Source organism: Cucurbita moschata, unplaced genomic scaffold (genome assembly GCF_002738365.1).
Source record: "Cucurbita moschata cultivar Rifu unplaced genomic scaffold, Cmos_1.0 Cmo_Scf00058, whole genome shotgun sequence".
NCBI lineage: Eukaryota > Viridiplantae > Streptophyta > Magnoliopsida > Cucurbitales > Cucurbitaceae > Cucurbita > Cucurbita moschata.
The window spans coordinates 1,083,091-1,095,536 of NW_019268574.1; the positions used below are offsets into that span (position 1 = coordinate 1,083,091).

General features: G+C 28.0%; 1 long non-coding RNA gene across 1 annotated transcript; it reads left to right on the forward strand.

Annotated features, from left to right (window-relative positions):
• The first annotated feature begins 10,565 nt into the window (after positions 1-10,565).
• On the forward strand, positions 10,566-11,765 carry LOC111436687. The gene is made up of 3 exons (XR_002709302.1): positions 10,566-10,612; positions 11,601-11,619; positions 11,717-11,765. It is a non-coding gene; the product is annotated as an uncharacterized LOC111436687 (long non-coding RNA).
• Positions 11,766-12,446: the final 681 nt, after the last annotated feature.

Below are 12,446 nucleotides of genomic sequence, written 5' to 3' on the forward strand. Positions count from 1 at the left end.
ATATAGTTTTATTAATCATTTTGTTTTTTCATCTCTAAGAATATTATTCATAAATCGACAGATAAATTTTATATATATCTTTAATAGATAAATTACTCTTGTTTCTTGTTCCAGTCCCTTGACATTCCTTTGCATTTCTCTTGATCTCTATTATTCATTTGATTCAAGATTCTTATCATCTTTTATTCCATTTTGAGGGAAGAGAACGATTTATTTTTATTTCAGAAATAAAATTTAATAAATCTAATGAACGGAAAAATCACAACAAATGAAACAAACAATTTTAGGTGAGTCATTCAACTATTTAGATTATGTTGGCGGTCTAATCCATACATCATCCGAGATCCATGTCTCAAATTTTTATCAAGATCGTTCAAATAATAAATTTATTGCCAGAAGATATATGTATTAATATAAATTATTTATATAGTTTTATTACTCATTGAACTTTTACAATGCAGACTTTTTCTGCCTTGATTCCCTCCATTTCAAATTGAGTCACGACCCACATCAACTCTGACCCACGTCTCAATTATTTATCAGGTTCGTACAAATTATACATTTATCGTTAGAAGGTGTAATTATTAATATAAATTAATTACATAGTTTTATTAATCATTGCATGTTCTACCGTCTTTATACCATCTATTTCAAATTGAGTTAGGCCACATGGAGTTCAACCAAGTTTCAATTATTTATCAGAAGATAATCAATTTCTCATAAAAAAAATTGTAATTATTCATATATAGTTTTATTAATCTTTGTTTTGTATTATTTATCCTCTCTCTTTCCAAATGAGTCATTACCCACGTTTCAATTATTTATAATTATTAATATAAATTAATTATATAATTTTATTAATCATTGTATTTTTCTGCGTTCTTTTACCATCTATGTCAAATTGAGTCACGCCCCACAGCTTGAACCAAAGTTTTAATTATTTATCAAAATTGTATCTATAATCAATTTCTAGTATAAAAAATATAATTATTCATATAATTTAATTATATAATTTTATTAATCATTGCAGACTTTTGTTCGGTATTCTTTATCCCCTTCCTATCCTATTGAGTCACGACCCACGTTTCAATTATTCATCTAAATCGTACAAATAATTTTTTTCTTGTTAGAATAATTTTTAATATAAATTAATTATATATTTTGACTAATTATTATAGATTTTTAATCTGCATTGTTCATCTCTTATATTCCAAATTGAGTCACAGCTCACCCGGACTCTAATCCATGTCTCAATTCTTTTTTTTAGAATCGTACAAATAATTCTTTTTTTTTTGTCAGGTAATTATCAATATAAATTAATTATATAATTTTATTAATTATTGCAGACTTTTGTTCTACCTTCTTTATGTCTTTCATTTCAAGAATCTTAACCCACGTTTCAATTCTCTATCAAAATAGTATAAATAATTCATTTCTTGTTAAAAGATATAATTATTAATATAAATTAATTATATACTTTTATTAATCCTTACCGTCTTTTAATCTACATTTTTCATTCTCTCCATTTCAAATTGAATCACAGCCCAACTCGAGTCTGACCCACGTCTCAATTTCTTATTAGAATCATGCAAATAATTCATTTCTTATGAGAAAATGTAATTATATAATTTTATTCATCATTGTGGAGTTTTGTTTTGCAGTATAAATCCTTTATTTCAAACTGAATAATGTCTCACATTTCAATTCTTTATCAAAATCGTACGAATATTTCATTTCTCATTAGAAAATGAAATTATTAATTTAAATTAATTATATAGTTTTTTAATCATGGCATGCGTTTATTATGCAATCTTCATTCCATCCATTTAAAACTGAGTCACACCAAAGTTTGAGTCTGACCCACTCTTCAATTCTTTATCATTCAAATAATTCATTTATTGTGAGAAAATATAATTATTAATATAAATTAATTATAATATATTTATTAATCCATGCATACTATGTCTACAGTATTCATCCACTCAATTTGTTACTGAGTCACAAGTTTCAATTTTTTTTATCATAATTGTACAAATAATTCATTTATAGTAAAAAAGAAAAATGTAATTATTAATATAAATTAATTATATAGATTTATTAATAAAAAAATCGAGAATCTCTGTTTTACTTCTGTTACACTCTCATGAGCTTCCTCTCCTTCTGTTACACTCTCATGAGCTTCCTCTTCTGCTTGTTGTTTTTTACAGAACAAATGGGAGAAAATGGTTGACATGTAAAAATATATGTCTACAGTATCCATCCACTCAATTTGTTACTGAGTCACAAGTTTCAATTTTTTTTATCATAATTGTACAAATAATTCATTTATAGTAAAAAAGAAAAATGTAATTATTAATATAAATTAATTATATAGATTTATTAATTAATTCATTTATAGTAAAAAAGAAAAATGTAATTATTAATATAAATTAATTATATAGATTTATTAATAAAAAAATCGAGAATCTCTGTTTTACTTCTGTTACACTCTCATGAGCTTCCTCTTAGATTTATTAATAAAAAAATCGAGAATCTCTGTTTTACTTCTGTTACACTCTCATGAGCTTCCTCTTCTGCTTGTTGTTTTTTACGGAACAAATGGGAGAAAATGGTTGACATGTAAAAATTGAAGGAAAACCTTTGAAGAAGAATGACCGAACAAATTGGAGAAAATGGTTGACCTGAAGGAAAACCTTTGAAGAAGAAAAAAACAAAAAGAGTATTAAATACAAGCTTTTTTGTTTCTGATTTGTCATATTTAAATCCTAAAAATAGAAAGGATTTGTTTCTTGTTAGTTTGACATATTTAAATCCTAAAGATGGAAAGGATGTAGTGACTTAATTAATCTCCATTAGTTTGGCATATTTAAAAAACAAATCAGCATTTTAGTTTCATTTTATTTTGGCTTTATTCGCTTTGTCATAGGGATGAGATTATCTCTTCTTATTCTTTCTTCAATACAAAACTACAAAGTTAGGCCCATTTCATTCATTTTCACTTTTCTACTTTTCCTTTACCTTTTTATTTTTCTAATGTGTTTTTAATGACATTAGACCTTTCATTTCTTTTCTCGTTTTTTTATATAGTTATTCATTTTTGTTTTCCCTCTTCCTTGCTAATGTACTTGAGACTATATATCAGATCAGATTCTAGAAATGAAAATGGAAATGAAAGCCTAACTTTTGGAAATGAAACTTAGTAAATTTTGTTATTATTTCTTTTTCTAGTAAGTTAGTGACGAGAGGTTGAATCCAAAATAATTTTTTATTAGATTGATAAAACTTAAAAGAGGTGTGAAGAAATCATACAAATAATCGATGTCTGAATTCTTTATTAGAATCGTATAAATAATTCTTAATTATTAATATAAATTAATTATACAGTTTTTTAAATCATGGGTGTGTTGCAGACTTTTACTATGCAATCTTCATCCCCTACATGTCAAACTGTGTCACGGTCCACCTCGAGTTTGACCCACTTCTCAATTATTTATTAGAATTGTACAAATAATCCAGTTATGGTCCTAAGATGTAATTATTAATTGGGGGACAAGCCCATAAAGTTGATGTAGAAGTCGATAACATGTAAGAGGTATGATAAGTATTTCGGGATAGACTTTTTTTTAGCAGCTTGGCCTGTACTACATTGATTCTGTGGATGGACACAATTTGAAATATTTGATCACCATTTTAGATGATGTGAATTCGATACCAACCCCAGATATGTATTGATCCACATTATTACAAAAGAGGGAAGGGCTATCCACCAGCAGAAGCAGCTGCAGATAAAATGCACGGTTAGTCTCTATTGTGACTGAAAAACATTAATCATTATATGTTTTACCATTAAGGAGTCGTCAAGTTTGACCCTAAAACAGGCAATTAATTCAAGCCAAAATTTACCACACTTTCATACACTCAATACTTTGAGTTTTTTATAAAAGAAGTCGAGATGGACAATAGCATTGTGGCTATCCACGCTCGCATGGGTGGTGGAACTGGTCTTAACTATTTCTAGAAGAGATTCTTAAATCGTTGCTTCGACGTGGGGATTGTTGAGCAACACGCTATTACGCTTGTATTTTGTATAGCAATAGAGGGTGTCAAGCCATTTTGTGCCATATACTCATCATTCTTTGAGAGGATTTGATTAGGTGAAAGTTGTGGAAAAGAATAATTTCCGTTCACAATTTACTGTTGGCCTAGTTACTAACTTATATGCGGAATGAATCAAAATAGGTTGTTGCTGTTTACCTTCTCCCTTTTCATCATTTTTCTTTTTTTTATTTTTTAATTGGCACAGCTTCCAAATCAGGTTCATCTCTCCTCCCTCTTTACTTATTTTAACTTGTAATTTCAATACTTCTTTCTTCTCCTTTTCATTTATTCTATGTTTTCCTTATGTTTAGCTCACTGGCAGTGAGTTTCCACATCTTCTTGCCAGATGGAACAGAGTTTCCTCCCCCTTTTCATTTTATTCCGTTTTCGCTCTCATTCATTTCTTATTTGTCACAAGGGAGGGGATTCATCTCTTATTGTTCTTGCCTAAATCCAAAGCTACGATGGCTTAAAGTACGTCTCATTTCATTCGTCTCTTATTGCTTTTGGAATGTGTTTTCAAGGATATTAGATGTCTTCGTTTCATTTGTTTTCTTGTTTTCTTATATCATTCATTTTTTTTCTCTGTAGTCCTTCTCTTCCGCTTGCTCACAAGGAGCTTCCACTTCTGTTTGCTCGCAAGCTGGGGATTCATCTTTATTCTTGTTTATCTTATTACATTCTCTCTCGCTTACTTGTAGGGAGGGGATTCATCTTTGTTCTTCTTTATCTTATTACGTTCTCTCTCACTTGTAGGGAGGGGATTCATCTCTTCTTGTTCTTGTTCATCTCATTTCATTCTTTTCTTCTTGCTTGCAGAGAGCTTCCCCTTTTCTTTTTTAATGTATTTTTTAACGACATTAGATATATTCATTTCATTTCTTGTTTTCTTAAATCATATCTCACTTTTGTTTTACCTTTTGTGACTAAGACTAAACATCAAATCGATCAAATTCTAGAAATGGAAATGAAAATGGAACTTGGTAAATTTTGTTACTGTAACTTTTTTCTTGTTGAATGGATTGATGAAACTCATGGGATCAGTGAAGAAATAGAGGGAAGGGAAGATAGAGTATTGGTTGAACAAAATAATTTTCTTAGAATCTCATTTTTGTACAAAATAATTTTTACTGAATATTATCGTATATTTTTTTTATACAATCTTTTTTACGTTGAAATTAGATTGTTTTTTTCCATATTGACAATATGATAATGAATTTTTTTTTTCAATAATATTTGAGTCACGCTAAAATATATCATGTTTAGATTTGTTGTTAATATATTCTCCTTTTTGTTTAATAAATTTTATTTATCACATCACTTAAAACTTGCATTTTCAAATAAATTAATGCATTTAGTTTAATTTAAAAAAATTATGAATTAATTAAATACAAAAACTCAGTAAGAGTAAATTTGAAAATTAATTAGATATTATGTAAATATAATTTTAAAATTATTTACTAATTTTAATTTTTATTTAACAGAATATTTTGATTGACATAACATTGTTACTCCAGTTCCAAATCAGAACAATCAGAACCAAATCAGAAGAGATACAGTATATATTACTTATTTTTTAATTATATAGATGTATTTACATATTTATATTAAGATTTATTTTAAATTTTAATAATTGAAATATATTGGTTTTTTTTTTTTCTTTTCTTTCAATTAGATTGTCGTTGGGCATAACTCTGATGGGCTATTGAATCGCTTTATAACACCCGTTTCCAAGAGTCAATACAAAAATATACTTTAAGATGCAGCTTAACATTTTATAGATGGCAAGAGTCAATACAAAAATATACTTCAATTCAAGCTGCAGCTTACCATCTTATAGATTACAAGAGTCAATACAAAAATATATTTCAAGCTGCAGCTCAACATCTTATAGATTGAGTAATCCCAAATCCAAAAAATATAGTTTAAAAGTATGAAAGAATGTTATACAATTATCTCAAATCCTAAAAATATAATTTAGAACAATGTTATTCTCATGTGTTAGGAAAGCTTTTGAGTGGATTTTATTTAAGAAGGAATTGCTAAGCAGAAATTACAAGTTTAACGACAAATATGAAAATGCAAAGAAATTAAAGAAGTAAGATTTATTTTTAGAACTCAATAATTTAATAATCTTTCATTTAATATATACATAATATAACTTACTTATTTTCTTAACGTAGATTTCAATTTAGATTAAAACGTACCAATGAATAGTTATTGAAAACCTAAACTCAATATGAAGAAACAAGGAATATAAGAATTATTGATAATTTTATTGATTTAAGAAGTAACATATTTTTCTCTTTTTTTTAGTGTAGAATTAGCAAAAGGATGACATAAGACTTTTTCATTAGCATTGTTTTGGTCGTGGGTTATGAAAAAATGATAATGGTAAAAAATATTATATGATCAAGAATTTGTGGGAAAGAACAGACAGAAGGAGGTTATAGGAAAGTAAGTAGGACTTTGTTAATAGTAATGTAAGTCCTATGTATTTGTTAGATAGATTATGTTATCTGATAATAAATAAAAGAAAGAGAGAAAAAAAAAACGTTGTCGTCCAACTAATAAAAGGAAGAAAGATGAAGATGGTAGAAGAGTGAATAAGTTAGTATCAAATAATAATATTAATGAGTTTCTATAATTATTTTGCAATTATTAAGTAATAATATTTTAGATATAGATTAATTTTAAAATTTAAACATAAAATCAATACATTTAATTCTGAAATGAAAATTATATAACATTAATATCAGGTAGAAATTTAGAGATTGAGTTTATTGATATGGTTAGCTACCGAATATGTAATTATTAATATAAATTAATTATATAATTTTATTAATAATTGCATACTTTTGTTTTTGCAAGGTTTATCCACTCAATTTTAAAAGGGAGTTATAATATCAGAATGGTACAAATAATTCATTTATACTAAAAAATGTAATTATTAATATAAATTAATTATATAGTATTATTAATCAATACTGAATCATGCCCCACCTCGAGTCTCACTCAAGTCTCTATTGATGGCTTTATTGTTGCTCAATTGATGGCCGATCGGTCTCATCGGCCAACCTCTTGAGGTTACCAAATCTATAAAGGAGCAAAGGCAGACGAGAGAGATACCGAAAATTCTGAGAGAATGAGAGAAGCAAAACATCTAGAGAGAAGAGAGAAGATGGTGTTAGTTCTATTGAGACAATTCTGGATCTTGTTTGCCCCATTAGTTCTACCTTTTTTTGTTAGCATAGTGTAAATCAATGTTCATTGTTCTGCATATCAACCCGTGTTCATCATTCTGGATATATATCTTGTAAAATGATCTAAAGGATCATTTACATGTTTCGGTACATTGGTGACATGTAATTAAACATTGCCGAGACTTATAATACTACTTGTTTTCATGGACTTAGGTATGGTGTCCATCGAAATGGTCGACATTTTTTCTTTCAAAAAGATACATTCAAGATTAATGATCTCATCAAACCGGCTACTATTTCAATCTATTCCAATGAATTCCAAAATCTATTTCGCTGACTTTTTATTCGTTTACTTCATATAGCTTTTCATCATCTTGGAGTTTAAACGAGCATGTACATTGAGTGCCCGATCCCGCTAGTTCATGCTTATAATCCACTAATTCTCGCCTATAATAAGGAAACATGAAACATGTAAAAGTTAGGTACTTCATGAAATTTGTAAATCCTAATTTGAAAATAAGGAAACTAGAAACTTGTAAATCCTAATATAATAAGGAAACTGTAAATTAGATACTTAGAAAATCAAACTAATCACCACCCGTCCTTCTTTTCCAACCAATCACACCTGTACTGAGTTGGAAAATCAAACTAATCACACTTGTCCTTCTTCTCCAACCAATCACCACCAGTACTGAGTTGGATCATGCAACCATCTTTTTTTAAAATTTATTTAAAAGAAATAGAACAAAATTCATCTATAATCTTTTTAGATTTTTACCAACCAATCACCTAGTATTGAGTTTGATCATACAACCATATTTTCTTAAAATTCAACTATAATCTTTATTTGTTAAATTTATTCTATAAAAATATTTTTCTATATTAATTCTTTGTTCGATGCTTTAGGCTTCCTAAAAGAGCTCGAACCAATGGAGATAGTATTCCTCACTTATAAACTCTATGCTCTTCCACTAAATTAACCAATGTGGAACTCCACTGCAAGATATATATCATATAATAGCTTTTCTTTATAACATTTTAAAGAATACGCTATAAGAAAAGAAGAAAAAAAAAAAAAGAAAAAAAAAATACACACTCAATCTGCCAATTTCTCTCTCTATGTGGCCCATTTCTCTTTCTCTGCACTCAAACAAAAAGCGCTAAAGTTGGGTTTAAAAAAAAAATCTTATAGCTTTGCCCATTTTTCTCTCTCTACACTCACCCATTTTCTTTTTCTGTCTGTGCATTTACGGGTTTTCCTTTCTCCATTTCTCTCTCAACTCCCTCTACATTTTTCAGTTCTCCCCTTCTCCCATTTCACTGTTCACTCAGGTCTTTTTCTATTTCTTCTCTATTCGATTTTATCTCATCACTTTTTTTATTGTTACTTAAAACTCTGTTCATTCACAATATTGATTCTAGAGTTTCCTTTCAAGTTCTAAGAATTTAGAATTGAAGTTCTTACATTTTTTACATTTAATAGTAGGATTTCAGTTTTAATTGGCTCTACATTTTTTTTGTTAGGTAAGAAGGTAGCTCTTTCAATTATAGAAATTTCTTTCCAATTGTTTTCTTGGTTCTCGTTAGCTTTCTAGTTGTTATAGATTGATTTAATCTTATGTTTATTGATTTTAAAGCTTTTTTCTGAACATTTGTGTACATTAATTAGTTCAATTTGAATATGATTCTTTTCCATCGTGAAATTAGTACGATTTTCCCTTGAGGGTCCTTTCCTTCTTTTTTTTGTTAAATTGTTTTTGTTTGGAAGAAACGAGAGATTCTTTGGGCGTTAGATTTAGTAAAATTTTGAGTTCAAATCTGTGGAGGAAAAATAGGCCTAAGACCATGTGCCAACCCTTGAAGTCCGTAAGCCTAACGAGACAATGATATGTTGAGTGTCTAGTTTATACAAGGTAGCTCTATATCCTGTTTACTAGAGTTAACTACTTAACTTTGTTTAGGTTATGTATGAATTAAATAGGTGAGGTAAATAAGACTATTATATCTCCAAAAGTAATAAAATACGGACCAAGTATATATATTATCTGTAAATTCACAAGTTACCTACTTTAGTCTCTTTGTAGACTTTTGATAAAGATATATGTAACTGCTTTAGATTTTCATTTAATTGATCAAACTTAGAAATAAATTATAGTAGTCCGAATAATTGACTAAATAATATGGTTGAAAAAACAGTATAATGTGTTGGATATAGTTCTTTTGAGTTATTTTCTATTATTTATTTTAATTTAGTAACATTGTGTTCTTTATAGATTTTTTTTAGCATTTTGGAGTTATAGATATTCTATTTTACTGTGCATCAGCAACTTGTCTATTTTATTCTTCACACTAAAACAAGGTGGAGTAATGGAGGTTTGCCCCTCTCAGCTTGTCTTAAATTAAGAAAATTATATAACACTAAATTTTTCCTTACAAAAATTCTTGGATACGACCTTGTGATGTGAATGTAGATTCAAATAGTATAGAAAAATTAATGGTTCCCATCGCAGACATTTAGTGACATTAATACTTGTTATCCATTTTGTGTAGGAAGACTACTTCGAAAAATTTGGTCAGAACAAAAATGGTTGAAGGAAGAGATGTTGTCCAGGTTCTAAATAGTTTAGCTTTTCATGACACCCCACCTCGTATGTAACGATGATTTGGCCTACTTGGAAGGATCTTGGACTAAAACTATTAGCTTTATCGTGGTACTTTACTTGTAGTTATTGCTTAAGTTTAAGTTGTAAGCTACTGTATTGCTTTATATATATATTTTTTTTTTTCATAGATAGCATTGTCATGCCTTTATATGAAACAAGTATATTTTCAAAATTTTGGATTTAAATTTCTCTACTTGTCTCAAACAAATTATCGGATGTCTTTGGTGCATTACAAGAATGAAATCTCACTTTTCACCTTACCTTTTTTAGTTAATTTCATATAATTTAATTGTTTCATAATTCGTTGTGGTTCATGGTGTAACTCCACCTCCGTTTCAGTGGCGATTGATTGTCAATGAAATATAATTTTCTTAGACAATTATATGGTTTTATCGCTAAGTTCTCTAAACATTTAGCATTGATTATACTATAACATGTTAAAATTGAAAGTTTTCTTTTACTTAACCTAAAAGTAATAGGATACCTTCAATTTGGCTCTCTTACAAGAACTTGTTATGCATTATCAATTTGTTTTCGTACTCTTTAAAATAATAGTGTTGTTAGTTTTTAACTTTCTACTTATTCTTGTGAAACTATGTACCTTATCAACACTTCCACGACATAGAAAACCAACCTCTACTTATTCAGGTGAAAGCATACATTCTAGCAGATTTAGTTATTTATTTTCTTTTATTGCTATGTCTTCTGCTTCTACTATACTCTTAGATGTAACTTTGATTTGCAGACTGAATACGCTGCCTAGTTTTTGAATGTCATGAGGTAATATATGGATTTTCTTTTTATATAAGCGTTCTCTAGATTAGATCATGTTTTTCAAAAGGACTTTGTCTCCATTATGCTTGTGAATGTTTGATTAATCCACCACACCTAAATGGTGTGAAAGTTATCTTATTTATAATCAAATAAATTACAAGGATATGGAAATAGTAATAAATGGAAATAACAATAAATGGAAAGATATCTATAGTAATAAGGCAAATATTAGATATTTGCCTTGTAATAAAATATCAAATATAATATATACGGGAAAGTATAATTTATTACTAAATATCCTTAACAATGCTCCTATCTACTTTCTCATATTAATTTATTGTTAATATGTTGTCTTAATTGGTCATAGAACTTTTATGCCTGGATCTTTATATTTGAAGATAGTAAACTGTTGTACCCATTATTTGTTGGAGTGGATGTTGGTGTGAGTTTCTAAAAATTTAATTTGGAAGGGTTTAAATGTACCTTGAAGGGACTTGAAGGGGGAAATGTTTGTACCCATTATTTGTTGGAGTGGATGTTGGTGTGAGTTTCTAAAAATTTAATTTGGAAGGGTTTAAATGTACCTTGAAGGGACTTGAAGGGGGAAATGTCAAAATAAGGAGACTTTAAATTAAAGTAATTTTGGAGTAGTTACCAGAGTGAAGATACTTGAACTCTTATGGTTGTTGTTGATAACCTTTGTTTTTTGTTTTGGTTTGTGGATGGTTGATCTCATTTATGAAGTTTTTGATATTTTCAACTATGTGTATTTGAAATATATTTTAGATTTATTTCATTATCTAGTTATCTCGGTATTATTGATTTTTTACTTAGTTATTCAACTAATGTACGTTTGATGTAGGTGTGTGACTAAGGATGAAGTCATGACTTACACATTTCGGTACAAATGCTATACTCTTTTTTTATTAAAAAAAATATATATTTGTATATAAAGCTAAGATTGTTGGTTATTTACAGGAAATTAAAGATGATAGAGGACTTGCACTACAAAGTCTGGATGGGATAGTGGCCGGAAGACGTATAACATCATTGCAAATAGTAGATAATAATTTATCTTGTATGATTTGAATAACTTCTTTATTTCAAGAAATGATTGAATACTACTATTATAATAAAATTTCAATTATGAATGGAAGTCAAGACATTTAATGTGTTACTAGTATTTCCTCCGTGTTTATTTAGTTAAAATAATACATTCTTAAAATACAATGAAAAATAAATGCTATTAAAAAGTTATTACAATAATTATAATGATTATAAATGAATAAACAACTTTATTATAGCATCATATTAAAGCTATAAATACTATATCATAGCATTAATTTTTTTTTTATTATACGTCAATGATAACACAATATTTTAGTCATATTAAATATATTACAGATTTAATAAAACGCTATAATATATTTTCATAGCAACGTATATAAACTATAATTTAAATTCTATTATAGCTATAAAAAAATGCTATAAACAGTCCAACTTTTAATAACATGGACTGTCATGACGTACGAAAAACGCTATAAAAAGTCTACGATAGCGTTTTTCGTAAGCTATCGTATCAATTATTCTTGTAGTGCTCATTCCCAATAATCCTCAACAATCCTCCCTTAGTGAACGTGGACCAAACATGTAACCTACATATTAGTTGATAAAATCATTGAATTGATGAAAATTTGTACATTTAAAT